The following is a 24,228-nucleotide window of genomic DNA, read 5'->3' as shown; positions in this document are numbered from 1 at the left end:
TTTTATGGAAAACTTACAACCAGGTAAGGAGTTTCTAGCAGGAGAGGGGGAGAGCAGGGACGAATGAAACAGCGATTTCCTCGAGAACAGTACACATATGAAACATGTAGGCTATTCTGTCAGTAGCCTACATTCATCTTACCCGTCGTAGTTTTTTTGTGATCAAAAGTTGTTTTAGTTGTTTTATGCAGTAGGATGTTATGACCATACAGCAGATGAATCGTTACTTTAATAAATCCGAAAGTATGAAATGTTAACGTTGTCAGGTTTACTGACAAAAAAGATTTAAGTGTCAGTATAGGAGGACACTCGACGAATGAAACACTTGTTTCAATCGTCACCCACGCCTTAATGCTGGATCAAAATAAAACAGGAGGATCCACTATAAATTCAGCAACAGGGCTCAAGTAAGTAGCCTGAAGTAATAATAATAGAATAAGTGAATTAGATTAAATATAGTCTTCAGAATGGTAGAAAAAAAGCTTAACAGAAATGTGGATCTCGCGCATTGGCGCACGTGTTTCATTCGTCCCGTCTCTCCCCCACTTATCCAGAAATGTTTTTGATAAGAAATTATTTATCATGGAATAGGCCTACAGGCTACAGTAAGCTATGTGGGATGGATAGCCCATCAGAATGTTTTTGGATGCCGCCGGTGATTTAGCCTATTATTTTTGGGCAGAGCTACGGTGTAAATCAAGGGCAAATACTAATGAGTAGCCTAGGTCTATTCTAAGGTAAAGTCCACACACATAGACTTGATAGGCCCGCCAAACACTGCCGGAACGATAAGAACGAACGATATTTTACGTTCCGAACCGGTTCAGGAACGATATGTTGGTGAAGGAACGCAAAAACGAAAACGTTAAACATGCCTGAACCGTTCGGAACGGAACGATTGAAAAATAATTTCGTTTTCAAGCCCTGTTCACAGTACATGTTTTAAACTTTACTCGATTCAACATTAGAAATAGGCCGGTTAGCTCAGATGGTTAGAGCGTGGTGCTAATAACGCCAAGGTCATGGGTTCAATCCCCATACTGGCCAGGCACTGGTAACTTCTTCAATCAATGTGTAGCTAACACATGGATTTTAGAAGTTGAGCATCTCATCAACAAACATAAACATTTGAAAAAAGCAGTCTATATTGAGCCTTTCTCTCCACCTGTAGAACATGCTAGAAAGTTATCATACCTGAACCACCATCCAAAATTTGTCAAACATTGTAATTGCGATCACTAACTGAACTTGCAAACATTGTTTTAATTAGGAGTTAGGCAATGGGACTTCTGAAGTGTGAAAATTCCCACATTTATGACCATGTGGCCTAATGGACAAGGCGTCTGACTTCGGATCAGAAGATTGAGGGTTCGAGTCCCTTCGTGGTTGAAATATTAAGCCTCATTCAGTGAATTTAAACAGTGTTTAGATACTTGAAGTCATTCCAAACAAGATCTGACCCAATAAAAGGCCATTTTCTTTGGAAAAAGTAAGCAAATATTCCAGCAACTAGCTCTGGTGAAGTCTTCAGTCTACTTTTCAAGCTATCTCTTCTCCATCAACTCCAAACTTGGATTTCATCAGATGTGATTGTCCATCACAAATTTCTCCAGTATTTGACCTTGTTTCACAGTACATGTTTTAAACTTTACTCGATTCAACATTAGAAATAGGCCGGTTAGCTCAGATGGTTAGAGCGTGGTGCTAATAACGCCAAGGTCATGGGTTCAATCCCCATACTGGCCAGGCACTGGTAACTTCTTCAATCAATGTGTTGCTAACACATGGATTTTAGAAGTTGAGCATCTCATCAACAAACATAACACTTGAAAAAAGTCTATATTGAGCCTTTCTCTCCACCACGACAAAATGTTATAAAGTCGTCCAATATTGTAATTTCTGTCACTATCTGAACTTGGAAACAATGTTTTATTTAGCAGTTAGGCAATGGGACTTCTGAACTGTGAAAATATCCATAGTTATGACCATGTGTCCTAATGGACAAGGCATCTGACTTCGGATCGAAGATTGAGGGTTCGAGTTTCTTTGTGTGTAAAAGGCAGTCTTTATTGAGCCTTTCTCTCCTGTTGTATCATGGGAAAAAAAAATCCCGTGTCTCCTGTTAGTCAGAGATACTGTGTAAAGACACATAGTTCTGTAATCTGTACAGTCTGTAAAATCGTCAGAAACACAGTCTTTAATCACACAACCAAAGACTTCCACACATAATTTGTTTTTATCCTAGTATTTTTCTGCCAGGACAGTTTTTCCAAATCTCCACTTTCTAAAAGCTAAACAATACATAACCACAAAATGTTCTGAGCTCTTACATGAAGGGCACCACTGTGGATAATACAATGAATGACACTATATGACATATTTGAATTGTGTACTGTTAAAAATATGGATAAAGCTAGGAATACCAATACTTATCTGTGCTTCATACTTATTATGCTTTAACATTTTGGGAATAACGCATGATTTCTTTTTTGCAGAGAATGCGATTAGATGATTGATACCACTCATATAATTATGATACATTTGAGTTAGCTATTCACACCTGTATCCAGTGTTTATGCTAAGCTAAGTGGCTGTTTGCTAGCTTCATATACAGACGTAACAGAAATATTTATCATCTGTAATTATTTGCAGGAAACTGATTAATGCTATTTACAAAAATATGAAATTATTCCTTAAAGTACATTTATCTTATTGATAATGATATTTTCATCTCATTTCCAAAACCAATCATTTTAACATTTATATTAGAGGAAGTATTGACTAGATCAGCGGTCCCCAACCACCAGGTCGCGACCTGTACTGGTACTGGTATTGTTTATCAGTCGAAATATGTTTTATTTTGAAAAGTGACTTCTGGCGGAATGGCGCATGCGTCTGTGCCTCTTGACAGGTCTCGGTCACTTGATACGTCACCAGCCGTTACCGCGAAAATTAAACTGACAAGATAGCAAAAATGAGCAAAAACAAACATCTTTGGCGAGCTTCTTTGGAAAGGGGAAAAGGCCCAATGAAGAGACCGAAGAAGAGCCTACGACTTCCAAGAAAAGTAAATCTGCATTTAAAAGATAATATCAGGAGTCCTACTTAAAATACGGGTTTATCCCTACAGGTGATTATCATGCGCCGAGCCCGCTCTGTGTAATACGTGGCGACAAGCTAGCAAATGAGTCAATGAAGCCTTCAAAACTGCTTCGGCACCTGGAGACCAAGCACCCTGCATTAAACGACAAGCCTTTGGAGTTTTTTGAAAGAAAAAAAAGTGAACAACAAGGGCAGAAGCAATTACTGATGGCCACCACATCAACAAATGTGAGTGCACTGAGAGCATCATACTTAGTGGCTAATCGTATTGCTAAGGCGAAGAAACCTTTTACTATTGGTGAAGAATTGATCCTGCCCGCCGCTAAAGACATTTGCCGTGAACTTCTAGGAGAGGCTGCAGTTAAAAATATAGCACAGGTTCCTCTTTCAGCCAGTACCGTCACTAGGCGAATTGAGAATATCGCAGAGGATATTGAAGAGCAGTTGTTGGAGAGGATTAATAAATCACCTTGGTACGCAAGGTACACGAGTCTACTGATGTTGATAACAAGGCGACTCTACTTGTTTATGTACGATATATATATCAGGAGGATGTGCAGGAGGATATGTTATGTGCACTATTGTTGCCAACCAACACCACAGCCGCAGAACTATTCAAGTCTCTGGATGATTACATATCAGGAAAACTAAATTGGTCCTTTTGTGTGGGCATATGCACGGACGGAGCTGCTGCTATGACCGGACGGCTTTCTGGTTTAACTTCTCGGGTAAAGGAGGTTGCACCTGAATGTGAGTCAACGCATTGTGTCATTCACAGGGAAATGCTGGCTAGCCGAAAAATGTCACCTGAACTCAACAGCGTGTTGAATGATGTCATTAAAATGATTAACCACATCAAAGCGCATGCCCTTAACTCGCGTCTATTTGAGCAATTTTGTGAGGAGATGGACGCGGAGTACAAACGCCTTCTCTTACACACTGAAGTAAGGTGGCTATCTAAAGGCAGATCATTGGCAAGAGTGTTTGAATTACGAGAGCCGCTGCAGAGGTTTTTTTCAGAAAAAAAGTCACCACTGGCAGCACATTTCAGTGACAAGGAATGGGTCACAAAACTCGCTTATTGGGCGACATATTCAACCTGCTCAATGAACTTAATCTGTCACTTGAGGGGAAAATGACAACTGTCTTCAAGTTGGCAGATGAAGTAGCTGCATTCAAAGGCAAACTGGATTTGTGGGGACGGCGAGTGAACCGAGGGATATTTGACATGTTTCAAACATTGTCGGGGATTTTGGAAGAGACTGAGTCTGATCCATCATTCTCCCAGCTGGTGCACGATCACCTGTCTTTGCTTTTGAAAGAGTTTGAGCGGTACTTCCCGACCACAAAAGACCCACGGACTGCGAAAGAATGGATCCGCGACCCATTTGTGAACAAACCTGGTGAATCGAGCCTGTCCGTGCAAGAAGAAGATCAACTGCTGGACATTGCAAATGACGGTGGCCTTAAAAGTACGTTTCAGAACACAACTGTGCCAGAGTTCTGGATTAAAGTCAAGGCAGAATATCCAGAGATAGCCCAAAAGGCCTTGAAAAATGTGCTTCCATTCCCAACCTCCTATCTTTGTGAAGTGGGATTTTCTGCAGTGACGGCAACGAAAACAAGACTACGCAGCAAACTGGATGTACGGAACACACTTCGGGTGTCATTGTCTCCCATTACCCCAAGATGGGACCGGCTCGTTGCATAGAAACAAGCTCCCACTAATTGTCATTATTATTATTATTATTATTATTATTATTATTATTATTATTATTATTATTATTATTATTATATTTTATTGACTTGTTCACCTTGTTATATAGAAGTTATTAGTAGGCCTATTTCTCCTACGTTGAATGCACTGATAAGTCGCTGTATTTCAAAATAAACCTCATCAGCGCAGTCACCTGAATCGAGTTTTTATTATAATTATTTCTTATTAGACAGGATTTTCGTTGTAAAATAAATAATTTCGTTCACAGAGATGTTGTTGATTATTAATTTATTAACAAAAGGTTGTTCATTGTCTGTTGATGTCGGCATTTGACATAAAACCACTGCGGATGATTTATTATTAGACTACAGCCGTCCTGGCGATGCGTCATTAACGATTATCGAGCAAATGCAGGCCGGAGAAAATGAAGGCCGGTCCGTGAAAATATTGTCTTAGATGAAACCGGTCCGTGGCGCAAAAAATGTTGGGGACCGCTGGACTAGATCATTACTACATACATTATGGTATTTTATCTTTATTTAAAATATTATAACCCAAAGGACATTTAGGGAATATTGACCAATATTATTTAAGTTTTTTACATATATTGCTAAAGAAAAATAGGACTATACTAGTTTTGCTCTTTCGATGTGCACTGTGCAGAAATAAAGACATGCAGCTGTTCAGAATGGAAGAGAGGAGAACAGTTGCAGTATAGATGAGAGGGTCAGACTCACTGATGGAGAATCTCAGCACATTTCTCATCCTCTAACTCAGCCTGCACTCCATTGTCCAGTCCCTCTCATTCCCTCTCTCTAACAGAATGACCTCACCTCCTTCCTTCCTTCCTTCCTTCCTTCCTTCCTTCCTTCCTTCCTTCCTTCCTTCCTTCCTTCCTTCCTTCCTTCCTTCCTTCCTTCCTTCCTTCCTTCCTTCCTTCCTTCCTTCCTTCCTTCCTTCCTTCCTTCCTTCCTTCCTTCCTTCCTTCCTTCCTTCCTTCCTTCCTTCCTTCCTTCCTTCCTTCCTTCCTTCCTTCCTTCCTTCCTTCCTTCCTTCCTTCCTTCCTTCCTTCCTTCCTTCCTTCCTTCCTTCCTTCCTTCCTTCCTTCCTTCCTTCCTTCCTTCCTTCCTTCCTTCCTTCCTTCCTTCCTTCCTTCCTTCCTTCCTTCCTTCCTTCCTTCCTTCCTTCCTTCCTTCCTTCCTTCCTTCCTTCCTTCCTTCCTTCCTTCCTTCCTTCCTTCCTTCCTTCCTTCCTTCCTTCCTTCCTTCCTTCCTTCCTTCCTTCCTTCCTTCCTTCCTTCCTTCCTTCCTTCCTTCCTTCCTTCCTTCCTTCCTTCCTTCCTTCCTTCCTTCCTTCCTTCCTTCCTTCCTTCCTTCCTTCCTTCCTTCCTTCCTTCCTTCCTTCCTTCCTTCCTTCCTTCCTTCCTTCCTTCCTTCCTTCCTTCCTTCCTTCCTTCCTTCCTTCCTTCCTTCCTTCCTTCCTTCCTTCCTTACCGGGGCAGAATCAGAGGGAAAGTCATTTAGATTCAATCAATACTCAATGAAGATATTAGAGCATGTGCCCTTTCTTGGGTTTTTAACCCAGTGCATTCTGGGATGTGGTTACTCACTAATGCACATGGTATTAGATTAATAAAAGAGGCATTTAGAGACATATGGCCTACTTTCAAGAAATCAATTGAGACATTGAAACATACAATGCATTACAATATACATACAGTGAAGGAAATAAGTATTTGATCCCCTGCCAATTTAGTTAGTTTGCCCACTTACAAAGAACTGAACAGTCTATACTTTCAATGGTAGGTTTATTCTAACAGTGAGGGACAGAATATCAAAAAGAAAATCCAGAAATGTACTTTAAAAAAAGATATACATTGATTTTGATTAATTGGGGGAAATAAGTATTTGATCCCCTTGCAAAACGTGCCTTAGTACTTGGTGGAGAAAGCCTTGTTGGACAGCACAGAGGTCAGATGCTTTTTGTAGTTGGTCACCAGGTTTGCTCACATCTCAGGAGGGATTTTGGTCCTCTCCTCTCTGCAGATCCTCTCAAAATCCTTAAGGTTTTGAGGCTGTTGCTTGGTAACTGGAAACTTCAGCTCCCTCCACAGATTTTCTATGGGATAGAGGTCCGGAGACTGGCTAGGCCCCTCCATCACCTTAAGGGGCTTCTTCTGTAGCCACTCCTTAGTTGCTTTGGCCGCATGTTTTGGGTCATTGTCGTGCTGGAAGACCTATCCATGTCCCATTTTCAGTGTCCTGGCTGAGGGAAGGAGGTAACAGCCAATATTTTACGGTACATGGCCCCCTCCATCCTCCCCTCGATGCAGTGAATCTCCCTGTCCCCTTAGCAGAGAAACCCCCCCAAACAATTAACATTTAAAGCGAGGGAATATCCGACCGTTCACGGAAACAACCGCTTGTCACAATGACTGACAAACGAAGATCATGTAAGTCCCCGGTGCTTTCTTAACTGTTTAAATTCTTACGCCGTGACTAGTGAAAATGCTATATGTTAAATTACTGTTGTACAATTATCCAAGTAAAGTTAACATTGTAGTAAAACCTATATGCTCAGTTTGCATAATGTAATGTTTAATTTCCAATGTTGTTCTATTGAAAGCCTTTACAATATGATTGATTTATTTCAGTCACTGATGCTGAAACCCTTGCCCTAATTAAGGTAAGGGTTAAGATGGTCCACCTGTTCAGTGGAAAAATAAATGCTGCCAAATCAGGCTGGGAGTAAGTAGACCTATATTTGTTGGTTAAAATGTGTTAATAAATTTGCATGGTGAATTAAAATCATTTTGACCTACAGGCAGGTTGTTAAGGAGATGGGTTTGGAGGGCCAGGTGACTGGTCCACAGGCATTAAAAAAATGGGACAACCTCAAGACAAAATACAAGGTAAATCAAATCACATGGCTGGGCACTGCGGTGGGTTAGTGTTTATAGATATTATGATGCAGACTTCCACTGGCTACCCCAGCCTTCTATATTAAAACGTTAATTTGGTTAGTTATTTACACATTTTAATATGTAAGCGGTGAGTAATTACACATTTTGAATTAGTTGAATTTTTTTTTTGCTGGGCATTTGGACGCCACTGCCCTTTAAGTAACAGTCCGTTACCTGGGGTGTTAATAGGAGTTAAAGAATCCCCCAACTGGGACAGCTACAGACCGGGGAGAGGCATCAGCAGCTATCTGTCCATGGTTTGAGGCTATGCATGAGGCAATTGGGGAAAGGCCATCAATTGAGCCTCCCACCCTAGTTGCCCCGCTTTCAATCCAAGGCCAGAAAGCTGCTGATGCCCCCACCTCTGCTGGTGCCTCCACCTCCGCTGGTGAAGGGCATTCACAAATGTCCATAAGCAGTGAGGAGGAGTCCATGCCCTCCACCAGCTCCTACCTTACCCCTAAAACGTCAAGAAAAGTGGCGGTATTTTGGCCTTCCTCAAGCAGCAAGGAGAAGGAGGAGGCCCGCGATAAAGTGCTCTATGAACAAAAGGAACAATTTCTGTCCATGTTTTCAGAGCTTGTCAAAAAGAAATAAAAATATTAAGTTTTCATTGTGAAAAGAGTAAATTGGAGTTTATCAATTGAGGATTTACATAAAATACAGAAACAGTGCTCCATCAAACAAGTGCTTTACATAAAGGGGAAAATGGGTAACTAATATATCCGCTAACAACCTAGCCCACCTGTCACAGCTGATTTCAAGATTACCAAAAGCATGTCAGAGATTTTTATTTTTTAACAGAACTGTTACTGTAAACAAGATTTCTGATATGAATGCAAAATACTGTGTGTTGTGTTATTAGAAACAAAAAGACAGACCTACTACAATGAAATATCAGCCAAATGTCAGTTCATTTATGAAGCAAAAGAACAAAAAACTGCCTCAGGGGGCTTTATAATGTGTACAGTACGACACCCTTTGTCCTTAGACGCTTGCATCCGAGTGAGGAAAAACTCCCTAAAATAAAAACTTTGAACACCCTAACAATCCATGATTTAAAAAAGAAAAAGGCTGAACATACATGAAAAAGATGGAACTTATAGTTGCTGTGGGACAGGAGTATAAACATGCCTAACCAATAAATATGGCAACCCGCAACACAAGAGACACAAAAAATTGCGTTTGCAACATGTATTTATGGGGAATGGATGCATATAGAAAAGGGAATGTCAGCCATTAATAAACTTACTATAAAAGGAAATAATCATGGTCCTGCAGGGGTGAAGGACACTGATGTGGGGCTGACACTTGTGCTGCCAGTCTTTTCTTATAATATTGACCGCAACATTCATCCCTCTGCACAGGTGGCGGTGGTGGTGGCGGCCCTGGATCCTCCTCTTCAGTTGGCTCCAGGATATCCCCAGCAGTCAAACAAATGTTGTGGAACACTGCACACACTCCTACAACCTTAGGGGAAAAGGTTTGGTCAACTTCCAGGACCTTGATAAAGATTCCAGCCACTGTGGCTTCATCATCCTAAAAGCTCTCTCGATTACCGATCAGGCTCAGGCATGGTGTCTTTTAAAGCGAGCCTCCACTCTACCCCTCAATTGTTACCAGTAAGGTGTGATGAAGTGTGGTTTACTCAGGCACGGGTAACAACTCACTGAAATGGCCAGCTGGCGGGTAACAGCCCCTCACAAAAACTGGACTGTTCCTGAGCACCCTGGTGTCGTGGACCAAACCAGGGTAACCCACAAAAATGTCCAGAAATGTGCCTTTGCTGTCACAGATTCCCTGAAGCTGGACGGATTAAAACAGTTTCCTGTTCAGGTAGTCCTGGGTATGGGGTGTATTTTGAGCCTCGATGCGGACGTGACATTCATCTATAGCTCCCACACAGTGGCTGAAGGCTGGGCTGTTGGCAAGGTGATGAAAGCCATTGCCAACTTCAGCACACTGTGCCAGTGTGGGGAAATGGATTACCTTTTGTATAATACAAAGGATAGCATCACACATTCTGTGAACAATATCAAAAACTGTTGTAAAGTGTAGGACAACCCATGTGCCAGCCAATACACCACCAGGAGGACCTCAATATACTGGACCCAGCCATGGGTCTTCTCCCTCCTGAGAAGGGCTACCAGGGCCTTGATTGATTGCTTCGACAGGCGGTAGTCGAAACTGAGGTCTTTTGATACATCCAAATATATTTGGACATAGCATAGAGTGTGACCCTCTCCTGTGAAGACAAAATAGGTATGCACAGTTAAAGGTGTATCAATATTGTGATTTGTTTTAATACTGTGGTTTTTTTTCGAGAATAGTGCATATATTTTTGTGTAAGGCAAGCACATGAGAGAAGACAGCCTTAACAGTTGCTAGAAACAACCAAACTAGAAATTAAGTATGTTTGTTAGCTCAACTGTAACATAATTTTCTGTCAGAAAACCCTGACAGCCAAATTCATCCAGGTACACAGAAAGTTGAAATATGCTGAAACAATTTCATCTATACTCTTGATAGTATGTACAATGTAAGCATGCTCTGTAATGTATGAATAAAACCAGTATCAGCATCCACTTACCATTTGTGAACACAGCCTTTAGCCTCCGCATTCGTGCTCTCCTCCTCTGAATGTTTCTGCTGTTGTTATGCACTGTTATATAGGACACTAATAGGGTCATTTAGCAACATACTTCTCAGCTGGGTGATGATACTAATTGAGTGCAGCAGTGTTAGGCCTGTGGTCATTTGATAGTAATATCTTTGGGTAAACAACTATTTTGTCACATAACACATCCACAGCCTGTAGCAGCTATTACAACTTATTTATTTATCTCGAGATGTATATAATGTATAATTGTTTATTTAAAAAAAGAAAACAATCTGCGGTAACAAAAACATTTTATAATTTGGAATCAATAATGAGTATATCTTAACTTATATGTATTTCCTAAAAAACATATATATTTAAAGGCAAATAATTAAAAGAAGGTAGAGAGACCACAAAGAGAGGGTTACATCTCTTTTTTCTGATCCTACTTGATGCAGGATGCAACATGTGTGTATCCAGTGGTTTATTATTTTATTCCTTCTTGGTTACGTTCATGACTGCTGCTTAGTGGGTAAAGAGCTGTAGACAGCATAGAAGCCAGATCTTTCCATGTCAAAATGTACTGTATTTAAGTCCCAGACAAGCTGTATTGCTCCTCAGTGTTACTGAATTTCCTAAACAATATATTTATTAAATGAAACACTTGATTAAAATAAGACAAAAAGCCTCTGTTTAGACAATGAAAGGTAAATAAAAACTCAATCCCTTGGCACTCAGCAGCAGAAGGTCATTTGGATGTGCTTTTACTCCATCAAATGCAGCACTTTTACTACACACATCTTTCTCCACAATAATACAAATATTTTATTGCAGTAAAATAATAGCAATTACAGGAAATGCACAGCTTTCCTACTTGCTGTTTACATAAGATATCTTCTTTGAGATAATCATTAAACTTCCATCTGTTTATCTTCTTTAAGGGTCATCAGAACCAATAATAATTGTTGGGTTATCATAAAAGGATATTTTCTGGGACACTTATTGTGGCATCAACATCTCATTTATTGTTAATCCATTATTAATATTAAATATATCTCAGCTCAGTTTTAGCAAGAGCATAAAATAAGAAGGAACCCTTAATGGTCGTCAGGGACCAAGCAGTAAGGCAACAGGACACAGGAGTTGAATCAAGAAACTGGGGTTTTTATTTACCCAAAAAATCGAAAGAAAACATTATAAACCAAAATTTCCTAATAACTACGCCTATACAACAGAAAATATTTCAAATAAACTTCACATCACCTTAACAGGTGTTAACTCGACAAAATGACCTGCTATAACGACAGACCAAGGAACCTATATAGTGGCTCGGCCAAACCAAGTAGAAACCAAGGGGTAATTAAGATTAGCAGCATGCACAAAGGACACTGACAAAACCCAAACCCCCCTTTGCCCAAGCCGGTGGTTTGTCCCAATCCGTCTCAATTGGCTAATTGCAGTATTTATGAGTCCTCATTGCTCAGCCACGCCTTTTGCTGAACCAGGAAGTAACCTCCCCCAACGACCATGGTAACTTCAAGACAAAGAAAGTAATTAATACAAACAAATACTTATGTTAAGTGCTAAAATGTTTGAAAATAAACTAAGTAATGTCCGATTAAAATCAAACTAAAGAGCTTACCATTCAAATTAAATGTGTGGTGTTAATTGGCATGTTCTACTGCAGCTGAACTGAACTGAATCTACTGAAGGTGAGGGCGCAATGTAATTGTTTTACCCTGTGTGGCTGTGGCCATCACATGGTCCCTCAGAGGGGAAATGTATATTCTGAATTCGACCAATCCTTGTGATAGGAGCAGTGGGCTGCCAGATGTATGGCGCCCGGGGAGCAGTATAGGGAACGGTGCCTTGCTCAGGGAAGCCTCGGGACTTGAACTGGTGACCTTCCAGTTCAAAAGTCAAGTACCTATGGACTTTGCTAACACCGCCTTGAAAGCAGGAAAACAGCCACAATAAAACCGAGTCTTGTGGACATCTGTAGTATTTTTCTGTATGGTTTCAAATGTCATAAATGGCAGTAAAGATACATTTAGCTAAATAACCATCATTAGATGGCTGGAGCTTTGTCCAGAGGTATAAAGCAACGCAAACATTAATTAGATTAGTTTACATCACTTTTTCTCTCTGCCAAAATGTTTTTTTGTTTTTGTTTGGGATGGTGGCTGGTTGGTCGCTTGCCAAGTGCTTAGGCCATCTATGTGTTCCTTTCTACTTACCAAAGGCATTAACTTTCAACGTGACTGACAAGCCCCCAGGGCAGCTCCTTCATCCTCTTTTGATGGTCTCAGATTGGCCAGTACAGCTCTTCCTCTAGAGAAAGAAGTGATATAACTTCAGTTAGTCAGGGCAAATGCTAGCTTCAGATATCTTTGCATATTCTTTTAATCCCAGGTCAAATTTTTGCTTTGAGCATGTTTCTCTTAAGTGATCGTGATGTTATGTTAAATGTGTTCTTGTATCGTGTCTTAATATTTGTCCTTGTTTGATGTTGCAAATGGAACTGCTTTGATGCAAGTCAAATTTCAGACTTGATCTGACAATAAATTATTATCGTAACGTACTGTATGCATCTTATCATATTCTGTTGATAATAACAAATGGGGTGCAACCTCTATTCCGACATGTTTGTGTGTCTTTTTAACATTTACTTTTTAAACATATTCAGTTTATTGTGTATAATATTGTGGCAGCCGGGTGTAGTTAGAGCGCCGGCTGCTGGGGTGAGGGGAGTGGCTCGGCCGGAGACCAGACAGCTGATCGGAATCAGGTAATCAGGCATTTAATATAAAGCATGTTGGTAACCTGGTTCTGATCTGTCTTGCAGTAGGCTGGGTCCTGGGAAGACGACACACCCCGTCCTGGCCTTGCCCGTCCTAAAAATACCGCGGAGCTGTCTGTTGTGTGCACATTTCTCGAACAATAAACGCTGTTGTTTTTGCCCAACCCCGAACGCTTCCGTCTCTTACCTTTTGTTTGAGCCATCCCGCTCACAAATATACTAAAGGCTATTGTTGTAATGGATGCACTGACTGGTTGGCACTCAATTTGGTTGTTCGCCCTGCATCCGATCTGCAAGGGAGACGCTCAAAGAAAGTTAAAGCTATGCAAGCCATCGAGGCTGCTCCAATTCTGCGGAGCTGTAGACCGGAGCTGATGGGATGACGATGGAGAGACTTGGAGGAGCAGTGGCGGTGGATTCGGGAGGAATATCAGAAGTGTCCATGAGGGAGGAGGGGGGCCCTGCGTCTGACATTATCAACTACCGCTCAGAATGCTTCCAGTTAAGTGGAGCTATGCCGACCTTCCGACACCCTCCCAGCACATCACACACACTTGCAGATATGGCCTACAGGCTTATGTAAGCCTATGGCCCCCATTTTATATTAATTACCTCATGGCGGAACGTTTAAAAAACAATGGAAATGCCGCTACTCCGACAATTAGACGTCAGTGTCGGAGTAGAGGTAAGTCGGAATAGCAGCATGTCACCATATCAAATGTAAGTGTGAACCTTCTCCATGTCTTATACAAATGCACCTTTTATTAAGGGAGGTTTGTAGGACATCATCGTAAAATAATGACATCTTTGATTGAAGCTGCAAACAGAATCTTCCATAAAGCATGCACAACTAGATGACTTGTAAGTGAGTCAAGACAAGGCAGGGTTTTCATTTAAAGGATGGCTATTGATTGACCATGTCTGAGAGGAAATATACTGTTATTGGAGTGGTTTTGGGGTTATTGAGAGAGCTGAATCTATTTCTGACATGGACCATTTGTTGTTATAACTGTCATTTTTGATCCTGTAAAAAAAAATGTATTTCAGCATCGAGCTCGGGAAATAAGATTTCTTTTGCAATTTCTACACTGTAGCTTGTGTGCATATCACAATTTATCCTTTGAATCTTGAATTGAATCATTAACCCCCAAAACCACTCCAAAACTGTCCAAATCAGCCAAGCCACTTTGATGTCAAGAACGTGCCCTGTTATTGCATAAAGTGGACAGTAAATGTTAAATGGACTGCATTTATATAGTACTTTTTCAGTCTCTGCAACCCCTCAAAGCACTTTTATATGGACCGCATCTGACCCTTTCATACAGAGGCAGATGCTGAATAAAAGTTGGCCATGCAATCCGAAGCAATATGTGGTATATGGCCAGGATATATTGACATGTTGAGAGGAGGCTGACGATCAACCACCGACTTCCGATTGTTGACCTTAGGTCGAAGATGTCTATGGGTTCTGTTGCAAAGATACGTAAGCATGCTAACTGGCTAGCCCCGGCCTGTTCTTTCCTGGAATATCACCTGTTCTTCTGCTGCTACAGTGACTTCTTTTTAATAGGGCTAAAGACTCTGTGGGAATAAAAAGATTTATTTCGAACAGAATCATTACCATGTCTTCAAAGGTCTTGTGGGTCATCTGAGCTTCAATCAGTGCTTTCCTGTCAAAATCCCAGTGCATGCATACTTTCATGCCTCTTCTTGCGTGCGTAACAGCCATTTCAATGCTGCTGTGACCTTTGGTTTTCCCTAAGCCCCCTATGGGAAATGCCAAAAAGGCAAAACCTGCAGATTAATCACAACGACTCCCGGACACAGAGCTCTGATATCACTGCAAATGAAAAGCAGAAGAGTGTTGGTGCAATACCACCAATCGGATTAAGTTTCCTCCTGTCCTCGAAGTGTGCAGCTAAGAGATCAAAGTGGGAAAATTGTCAAAACTCAGTTCTGCAGCTCTGCTTCAGCACATCCTCCTGCCGTTTCCCTGATAAAAATGACGGTCTCATCTGATCAGTGTCCTGTGTGTGTTGTTGATGCATTTTCTTTGATTGCAAAAAAAGTCCATACCTTCAAGATCATTCCAAAAAGCCACCAGGAATGATCAACTTAAATTGATCTGGGATGACGTTTCTTTTTAGTTTCAATCAGCATGTCAGTCATGGCTCCATGCAGCTACTATTCCAAATTAACCTTGTCAGAATAAAACAGAGTTTGTCTCTGGACCAAAGCTGGTGGCCTCACACTGCTCAACTCATTTGCATTGAGTGAAGGTCATCCGCAGGCTCGTGTATCTAGACAAAGCTTCAATGGAAGATTTTAATTATTACACTTCGTACCCCACCCTTAGGACAATGGGTTATTGTACTGTTATTCATGAACAATGAATTGGGTAAAGCAAAAGAGATTTGTTTTGTTTTATTTTACTCGCCTACTTTGCAGATCATGGTTCTGCAAAAGTATCTGGTTCTTTGTTAATCTATGAATCTAAGCTATGAAGATGTTCTTAGTTTTTCTTTCTTGCAGAAGTTGAATGTGGTAGTATTTGCTGTTTCTGGGAGAAACAAGTTCTCCATACCCAACTGTACCTATAACTCTAGGAACTAGATTGTATTATTTGATTCTCTTTTCATTACATTTTCCTGACCCTTCTCATCCTCTGCACATTACACCATACTTACAAAGATCAGTGACAGGCACTAGAGCATTACTTCAAAAAAACTAACTATTTTATTCTGCTGCTCTACTTGGAACATCCAACATAATAGATTAAACACAATGTCACTTAAGGCATTTGATTAAATTATTTCAGTTATCATTTGTTTAAACCTGTGTAATTTATTTTAAACTAATTGAGGGTTATCAGACATATTGGTTGGACAGTCTGTCTCTGTGCCATTCTTATTACTCTTTGCAACTTTTCCCATGCAGACAATTATTTTCTAACTTGAGCCAGTGAACAAAAAGTGGTGTAAACGTGTGTCAAAAAAAAGCTTACCTCTGCTACTTTACTGTTGGAAATAGATTACGAAAGACAATACCTGTCAATCAAGGCTGTGGCCAGAATTTTAGATATACTTTAAGAGTAAACATTTCCAAAATGCATTGTACTCAAATGGTGTCCAATGTTCATTGGATGTATCAACCCCCAACCATACCACCAAATTGGTGGATTGCCAGTGGAGGCCATTACCACCTGGTATTAATCTTAGCTCTAAAATTCTCTCCCAAAACGATAATTCTCTGCAGTCAACCTCAGGAATGCCCATGCCTGCCATCCTTTCTCCCTGCAATCCTGCTGATGGTGTTGATACGTTCCCTTCTTCCTTTCTAAGGCTTTGCTGCTGTCCTCATCCAATACCGACGACATAAAGAAAGTTATGCATTTAGTTGTACTGAAATGTTATCCTGTGGTCATAGCTGTAAACAAACACCTGGGGATGACACATTACATGTTGGTGGGTAAAAGGTTAAATTCTGAAAAGTCCTAAATACAATTTTAAAAAAAAATGTCTATTGGCCATTTTATATAATCATGTAATTTCACGTCAGGTGAAGCGATTGAAATCTACTATCATAAATGGATATAGAGGTAACATCTCTCTCTCTTTCACAGTTCCATTGTGTTAGGAGCTTATAATTAACATGACTAACCAACTAGAGCAAACCCTTCTGAAACATAGATCTCTTAATAAACCTATCTTAGTTTTAGAAAAGGCCAATCCCACCAAAAAAGTTATTGGTTGGATCTTCAAATATGGTAGGAAGGAATGAAACATATTTCAGTTGGATGTTCAAATAATATTTAGCATTGTAAACTAGTATATGGAAATGTTGACCTAGAGGGTACCCCAGGGTTCCATCCTTGGCCCTCTTTTGTTTTAGATATATATGTTAATAGCATTGTAAGTTGCTCATCTATAGACACAATGCAGGCTTACAATGTATCTATACAGCTGGGAAATGGTTTGGTTTACCTTTATCCAGAGTGACTTTGATAATGCATGCCTTGACTGGATTAGTAGTTAAACGCATAGCTTTAAAAACTGAATCTTATCATGCAAAATGATATAGGCAGGTACATTTTGGATGTCCCCTCAAAAACTTATGTGGGATGCAAATATTTTAAGCAGGTAGGTTAACCAGTTGAGCTGAGAGTAAATCAGTTGAAACTCAATCCTGTGTATGACATCTTCAAGGGAATGGCCCCAGGTTACCTGAAAACACAATTTGTGATACTATGTGTTCATTAATATGGAACAGTTGTAATATTTTGAGAAGTATATTGTGCTTAAATGACAACCAGGAGAAAGATGTTGTTTTTTTTACTTTGAAATTATATGAAAGACATTTCATGGCTGCCTAACCGAAAACATGCGATACTTATCTGTTGTAGTATTTAAATGTTAGGTCGAATAGCTGGCTGCTGTGCTACAAACTCAGGCGACCACAAATCTATGTTTGATCGTGATGCATGTAGGTCCTGTTACGTCTGTTTCCCTCACTCATGTTCTGCGCTTAGCTAAACTATTACCTGTTGATGCCTTAATACATCTAATACCTGTGTTTTCTATTTTATTTCATTTTGAAGTGCCACACAGAGAAATTACATTATCAACAGAGTCACATCACCAAAGCAAATGTAACGTGGGGTGAACTCCCAACAGTTAAATCACAGCGATTAACTCGTTTTTCTACACTGGTACATAATATAATGATCTCAAACAGAGTTAAAGTAGGGGGCTAAGCATCACCTCTGCTGAGCACTTGCCTCTAAGGAGTGTGAAAAGCAACTTCTGAGGTTGAATAAAACAAGGTGAATTGTCCCATCAAACTTTAACAAACCTTATTACAATAAGTATGTGGTTGGGAGGTAAACACAGTAAAATTAATAAAAGCTTTGTCTATCTGGAGTACATCTCAAATATATCTTGCCTGAAACAATCTGAACACAGAAAATGAAATCCTAAGTAAGTGTGAAGCCCACAGAGATAAAAAAAAAGGGCAGAAGCAGCGGTGAGAAAGTCATCTGAAGGTAGACACTCTGATTCTATTTTTTTCTGATTATCACACAGATATTGGTGTCAATATTAGAGAGTAAAGCCAAATGCCTATAGTTCTTTTTGCTCAGGGCTCCTCTCCTTGGCACCGCAATCACTAATTAATATTTAAAGCTCTCATTCACAGAAATAGATTGGAGGGGTCATATGAGGTTTCTGCACGCATTGTCTCCCTTCCTGTTTTCATGGCCAAATTCAAGGACACTCACAAAATCATCAAAGAACTTAAGGTTGGCAGGCAGATCTGATGCATTGTTTTTACAGCACCCACCTATAACGCTCCGAGCAACATGATTAACAAGTCTGGATTTTCAATGAATACTTAAAGAGCAAAGTCACTATGATTACAACTCAACAAGCTTAGGAATGCTGCCTGTGAACCACCTCAGTTGAGTTCTTCATACTTAGGTACTCTCAGTGGCGTTTCTATATGTAGCTTCTTTAACACGTCAACAAATAGCTGTAGGTTATCCATGGTTCCGAGGCAACAGCTAGCTGGTCGTCACATACAGAGAGAGAGAGAGAGAGAGAGAGAGAGAGAGAGAGAGAGAGAGAGAGAGAGAGAGAGAGAGAGAGAGAGAGAGAGAGAGAGAGAGAGAGAGAAAATCAGCAACAAATGACTACTCTCGAAAACCGCAAATTATCAACAAAGAGCAACACTGTCAGCGCATACAATTACGCACACAACGTGGAGACGAGATATTGGGCGCTATCACAAAGCAATACTTAACAATAACAACAACCATAAAGGGAAAACACCGTATAGACTTTTAATACAATTTTGCTTTCGCTCACCAAACCTGAAGGCTCATTTGAAAAGAAAAGCGGCACGGCGGTTCTTCCTCTGGGAAAACATTTCAGTCACTTTGGGAATGAAGTCCTATAGTTGCTGGATCAACTGGCTTTCAATTGTACGCATGGCCAGTGCATTGAGTCGCGGCGCTTTACCTCCAGTTTTTCTCCAATAGTCTGTCTCGAATTTGTGCTCCAGTAAATTGTCAACTTCGTTCATTTTCCGCTTTTATTATTTATCGCTGGCGACCTATTCTCTCTGCTCTCTCGTCTCCTCTACTCAATTACACTTCCCGGGCACTCGCACTAGCCAATCAGCTCTAGATTATGAGATGACTTTGTAGTGGGGATGCGAGCACTTTGCCCCACTTATGTTTATTTTTTTGCCGCACACACTGAATATAAAACTACTCTGAGCATGCGCAGTGTAGTTTTCACAGCACGTTCATTTTCACAGTGAGAGAGGGGCAGCCCGGAGCTTGTCCCACATCGCTCAGCCCGGCTCAATAGGCACACTGAGGACTCGCTAATGGGACAAACGCAGTCCGAAGCAGCTATGTAGATGACGACTAAACATGATCTTAAAATATAATTAAACATATATTTTATAAATATTTTTGGAAATAGTATTTTAATTATTTTCTGCTGACCACTAAATGGGGCTGTGGGACTGCTTTTTCAGAAGTCCAGTGTAGAAGTCACTGACGATGTTAGTTTCGAAGCTGCTGTTATCATTTAATGTTGATGTGGCACCATGGCTCACTTCTCTCTATTAGCTATAGCATTGTATTATTTGTGTGATGTTAGGAATATGTTTTGTATGTTGGCAATGCTGCGCAACTAACTGTTTAAGTAATTAGCTTGTTCTGAAAATAGCGTCGCTCACTCGCTAGGCTAATTCACTAGGCTTGCTAGCTAGCTCTGCATTGATACAGAGAGTTAATGTTGGTTTAGGTGATTAAAACACACAAGGTTACTAATATAGCAATACAAAGACAGCCATGTTTAGGCCTCCAAGCCTTTAATGTATTAAGTTACTGCTGATTGTCAGCAACTATTCCCACATCTATGTTTTGTTTTCCCTTTGCTTTATTTCAGAAACTTCATTTATTCTATTTCTTGTTCTTCTGCATTCATTCACTTGGTCAATTGTTAATGCACAACAACTGCTGTACAGTATGTACCACCTGTACTCTCCAAGTAAAGTCTTTTGAATACAATTTAATGTAGCGCGTGGAAACTTGGCCCATAGTTAGGATTAACACTCAGAGTAACTGATCCCTTGATCATTACCATTATTTCCTTGAGATGGCAATGGGGGGAAGTTGGTGAATGGGGTGTAGTCAGTAAACATCCCTTTGGTCCTGAGGAGGTATTTTATAAACTATTGGATGGATTTCCATGAGACTGTGATCTCTTGACTATTTCTCTTGTGCCAACAGTTGGATATTTCTGACTTGACTGAACCATCCGTTCAACTATAAGTTGTATTGGCACAGTATGTTGTAACTTTAACATAGGTAAATCATTTATAACCATGGCGACGAAGAAATATCTGACACTGATGATCCCCTTTCTGTTTGTTCCACACAGGGGTGACATGAGGTTTTGAGTAAAATGTCAACAGCTGTTAAATGGATTTTGTGACATTTGATTCACTCTGCCGTTACTCCATCAAGATCCTTTGTGATAATGTTGGTGTTCTCTTAATGTTTCCTATTGCCATCACCACATAATAACATTTTTGCCCAATATTTGACAGTTTACCATCAGCCTCAACTGTGTTAAGTAATTAGTCCCAGTGTTCATGGTCTGATGAATAATATTGCCAAAAGTTTCATAGCCAAGACCCATACATAAATGAAATTGCAGCTTCTTTGCAGAGAAACCATACCATATCATGGGTGGCGGCAAAGTGGTTTGGAGCTTGGCCTAGGAACTGGAAGGTCACCAGTTGAAGTCCTTGAAAGACCAAGTGCTCCCGTGGTGTCCCTGAACAAGGCACTGTTCCTTACACGACCCCCCGCCGTATATATGGCAGCTCCTAACACTAGGATGGGTCAAATGCAGAATGTAAAATGTCCCCTCTGTGGGACTTCTATACACCCAGCAGAAGGCAAACATCTGTCGGAGATTACATCACCAAGGCTCTTTATCAGCTTTCCAAAGAGAGTTGAGCCATCGCCTTGGTCCTGCCCACTGAGGAGGAATCAGGTTAGCAGTGGATTAAACTGAAACACCTTATATGTGTGTGTTTTCCTCAGAAAGCCATCACCGGTTTTAGGAGGCATTAGTGCAAAATTGTTAATCTTCCTCGCTCTCCGTCCTATTTCTTCTTTTTTCCGTCAGGGAGATTTTGGAGATTTTGCGCGGCTGCAGGATGATCGTTACTTCAAGAGTGTCTCCCAGCTTTTGAGAGCTGATATACGTATGTAGAAATGAATAGTGTGACAGGGAGAGACTTTGATCAACTTAGCGTGTCATAATACCGGCTGTAAGGTCTTGGCTCTGGCAAATGACAAATTGTCAACTGCTAATCATGTCATCAGGGCAGAGTGATGGGAAAGCAGCCTTTTTCACCTTGAGCATGTTGCTTGCATTACACAGACTTCATATTTCTGTCTTTAAAATCCCAGAGAATTCAAAGACAATGCAATGAATCCACATAGGACCTGAAGGCTTCTGTCTTGTTTTCCTATACTTTAAGTTGAGAAGGATTTCATATTTTTCCAGCTCTCCTTTAAAGTGTTAAACAATGTGAGATAATGTGTTAAAGTGAGCCACCACAAAACTGGAACAGTTGAATTTGAGAATGGGTGGCTGAGATGCTGTCGCTCTGATAAATGTAGTACAGAAATGATACTTTTTCTGCCAAAGCAAAATCCTGCTGCAGCGTCCTTGGGTCATTTACACAGAGATGTGTGCTTTAGAGATAGCTGTCAAACTATCTGCAATTAAACATTATCTGGGTCTTAGATAGCTGGATAAGTCAAATTCATTCTTCTTTATTTACCCCTGCTACCTTTAAGTCGTTCACTCTGCCTGGAATAACACTTCTTTATATTTCAGGCAGTGGTGCCTACGTGGAATTTCCAAAGAAAAGCACTTCTGTGTTCCGGGCGTTTGTCTTTTTCAGTAGTAGATTTCACTCTTTTATGTCAGCTGTGTTTGCTAACTAAATTATTAGTATGTTTCTTATCTACAAATTGAATTCAAAAATGTTTATTTTCTTCTGATGTACTGACTATGTTATTAAAGTGAGCATTCTACAGTGTTTCAAGTACCTGGGCAGCAGAGCTTAAGCTAACTAATCAGTTTGTTTCATATTTACTGTAATGTAAATAAATCACCATTGATGCTGCTTTAAAATACATAGTGCAATGGTAGTTTAGTGACGTGTTGAATCAGCGGTACAGTACACATACTCAGTCGTGCACAATGACAGTTGCTTTTGGAAAACTTTGCAGGGACACAATCTTGAAATGTATTTCTTTGCCTAGACAGGTCAAATGAGTGATAGATCGACAAATACAGACAAACATATTTGTAGATTGATTCTTCATCCATTTATATCTGACTGTGGGAGCGAAAAAGGGCCCTTGCATCCATAATGATTGAGATTATAAATGAGAATCAGGCGTAGATGCGCATTATTCATCTGAAACAAAGGATATGCACTGTTTGAGGAATTAAAAGCATATGGTTGATGGTTTTAAAGGTGGTAAAGGTCAAGGTTTATGTGAAATTTCTTAAGGTTGAACAGCTATTGTCTTACAATATAAATAGAGCTTTTACTGACAACATTATTTACTCTTTGGAGAACTGCAGGATTATGAAGCACCAATATTTGTTGACACAACACTGATGGTCTGTCAGCTGTAAGACTGCAAACAGTTGGGAAAATGAAATAAAGAGAGCTCTGACCTGCAGTGAATGCTGGGTATATTGGATCGGATCTCCAGACAAGACAGGAGGCAATGTCATCAGACAGCTGAACAGCTTCTTGGTGTGCGATCAATGTTTGCATCAAGACACAATGAAAGGAAGGACTGTGAAACTGTATGCTGATAAAACTGTGTGTACAGTCTCAGAGGTATGAAATCCAGTTACATTTGAAAGTTTCAGAGCCATGTCAGCTCAAAATAGTGAATATGCAAATACAACGAGTATAGTTACAGTGAGCCTCCATCACTAAACAAAAACATTTTGATGAACAACTTTGGTATACCAAACATTTTATCCCTGGTGGGGGAAAAGTTTAAAGATTGGCCTGAGTGTGGCATTACAGAAAAGTCATGTTGTACCCTCAACCTTGACAACTTTTTAGTAATAGCACAGCTATAAAGAGAGATATGGGAATTCTCGCATGTTATCACGATAGCGGCATATATTCCCCCCTCTGCTAATTCTGAAGAGGCATGTCACGTCATCAGCTCTACTGTAAGCAGACTGCAAACACAGCACCCAACTGCCCTCATCCTGATCTCTGGGGACTTCAATCATGCCTCTCTCTCAAACCTCTGCCCACATTCAAACAATATGTCACCAGAGACATAAAACACTGGACTTGCTCTACGCCAACATTAAGGAGGCGTAGAGCTCATCACCTCTTCCTCCCCAGGGCAGATCTGACCACAACCTGGTCCACCTCCTGCCCGTGTATCAACCCCTTGTCTACAGAGAGTCAGTGCCCACACGCAGCGTGAAGAGGTGGTCTGAGGTGTCTGAAGAGGCCCTTAGAGACTGTTTTGACACTACTGCGTGGGATGTGTTCACTGACTCTCATGGGGAAGATTTTAACAGCCTTACTGACTGCTCTTAACGGACTATATTAACTTCTGTGAGGAAAACGTCGTACCCACCAGGACTGTACGGTGTTTTCCAAACAACAAACCCTGGATTACCCCTGAGGTAAAGACTCTCCTGATAGACAAAAAGAAGGCCTTTTAGATCAGGCAACAGAGAGGAGCTGAAGGTTGTACAGAGAGAACTGAGGTGGAAGATCAGAGAGGGGAAAAACCACTACAGGAAGAAGATAGAGGAACAGCTGCAGCGAGGCCTAAAAACCATCTCTGGATACAAAGGGCCAGACTCCCAGGTCCGGGGGGACCATCAGTGGGCAAATGACCTGAACATTTTCTTCAACAGTCAAGCGCCCCTCCCCCGACTAATTCCCCCCTGTTGCACCCC

The 24,228-nt window shown here is 40.6% G+C and overlaps 2 long non-coding RNA genes and 3 other non-coding genes across 5 annotated transcripts; 4 read left to right on the top strand and 1 right to left on the bottom strand.

The window, feature by feature from the left end:
• Positions 1–973: 973 nt before the first annotated feature.
• On the top strand, positions 974–1,047 carry trnai-aau (transfer RNA isoleucine (anticodon AAU)). The gene has a single exon. It is a non-coding gene; the product is annotated as a tRNA-Ile (tRNA).
• A 269-nt stretch (positions 1,048–1,316) lies between these two features.
• trnar-ucg (transfer RNA arginine (anticodon UCG)) lies at positions 1,317–1,389 on the top strand. Its single transcript has one exon. It is a non-coding gene; the product is annotated as a tRNA-Arg (tRNA).
• Positions 1,390–1,672: 283 nt separating this feature from the next.
• Positions 1,673–1,746, top strand: trnai-aau (transfer RNA isoleucine (anticodon AAU)). The gene has a single exon. It is a non-coding gene; the product is annotated as a tRNA-Ile (tRNA).
• A 6,750-nt stretch (positions 1,747–8,496) lies between these two features.
• Positions 8,497–10,504, bottom strand: LOC134881842 (uncharacterized). The gene is made up of 2 exons (XR_010168083.1): positions 10,372–10,504; positions 8,497–10,026 (listed from the first exon to the last, which is right to left on the bottom strand). It is a non-coding gene; the product is annotated as an uncharacterized LOC134881842 (long non-coding RNA).
• Positions 10,505–11,882: 1,378 nt separating this feature from the next.
• Positions 11,883–12,847, top strand: LOC134881973 (uncharacterized). The gene is made up of 3 exons (XR_010168103.1): positions 11,883–11,930; positions 12,068–12,092; positions 12,195–12,847. It is a non-coding gene; the product is annotated as an uncharacterized LOC134881973 (long non-coding RNA).
• Positions 12,848–24,228: the final 11,381 nt, after the last annotated feature.

Source organism: Eleginops maclovinus, chromosome 19 (assembly GCF_036324505.1).
Source record: "Eleginops maclovinus isolate JMC-PN-2008 ecotype Puerto Natales chromosome 19, JC_Emac_rtc_rv5, whole genome shotgun sequence".
NCBI lineage: Eukaryota > Metazoa > Chordata > Actinopteri > Perciformes > Eleginopidae > Eleginops > Eleginops maclovinus.
The sequence above is the reverse complement of the archived record's forward strand: the minus strand, read 5'-3'. Positions and strand labels throughout refer to the sequence as shown.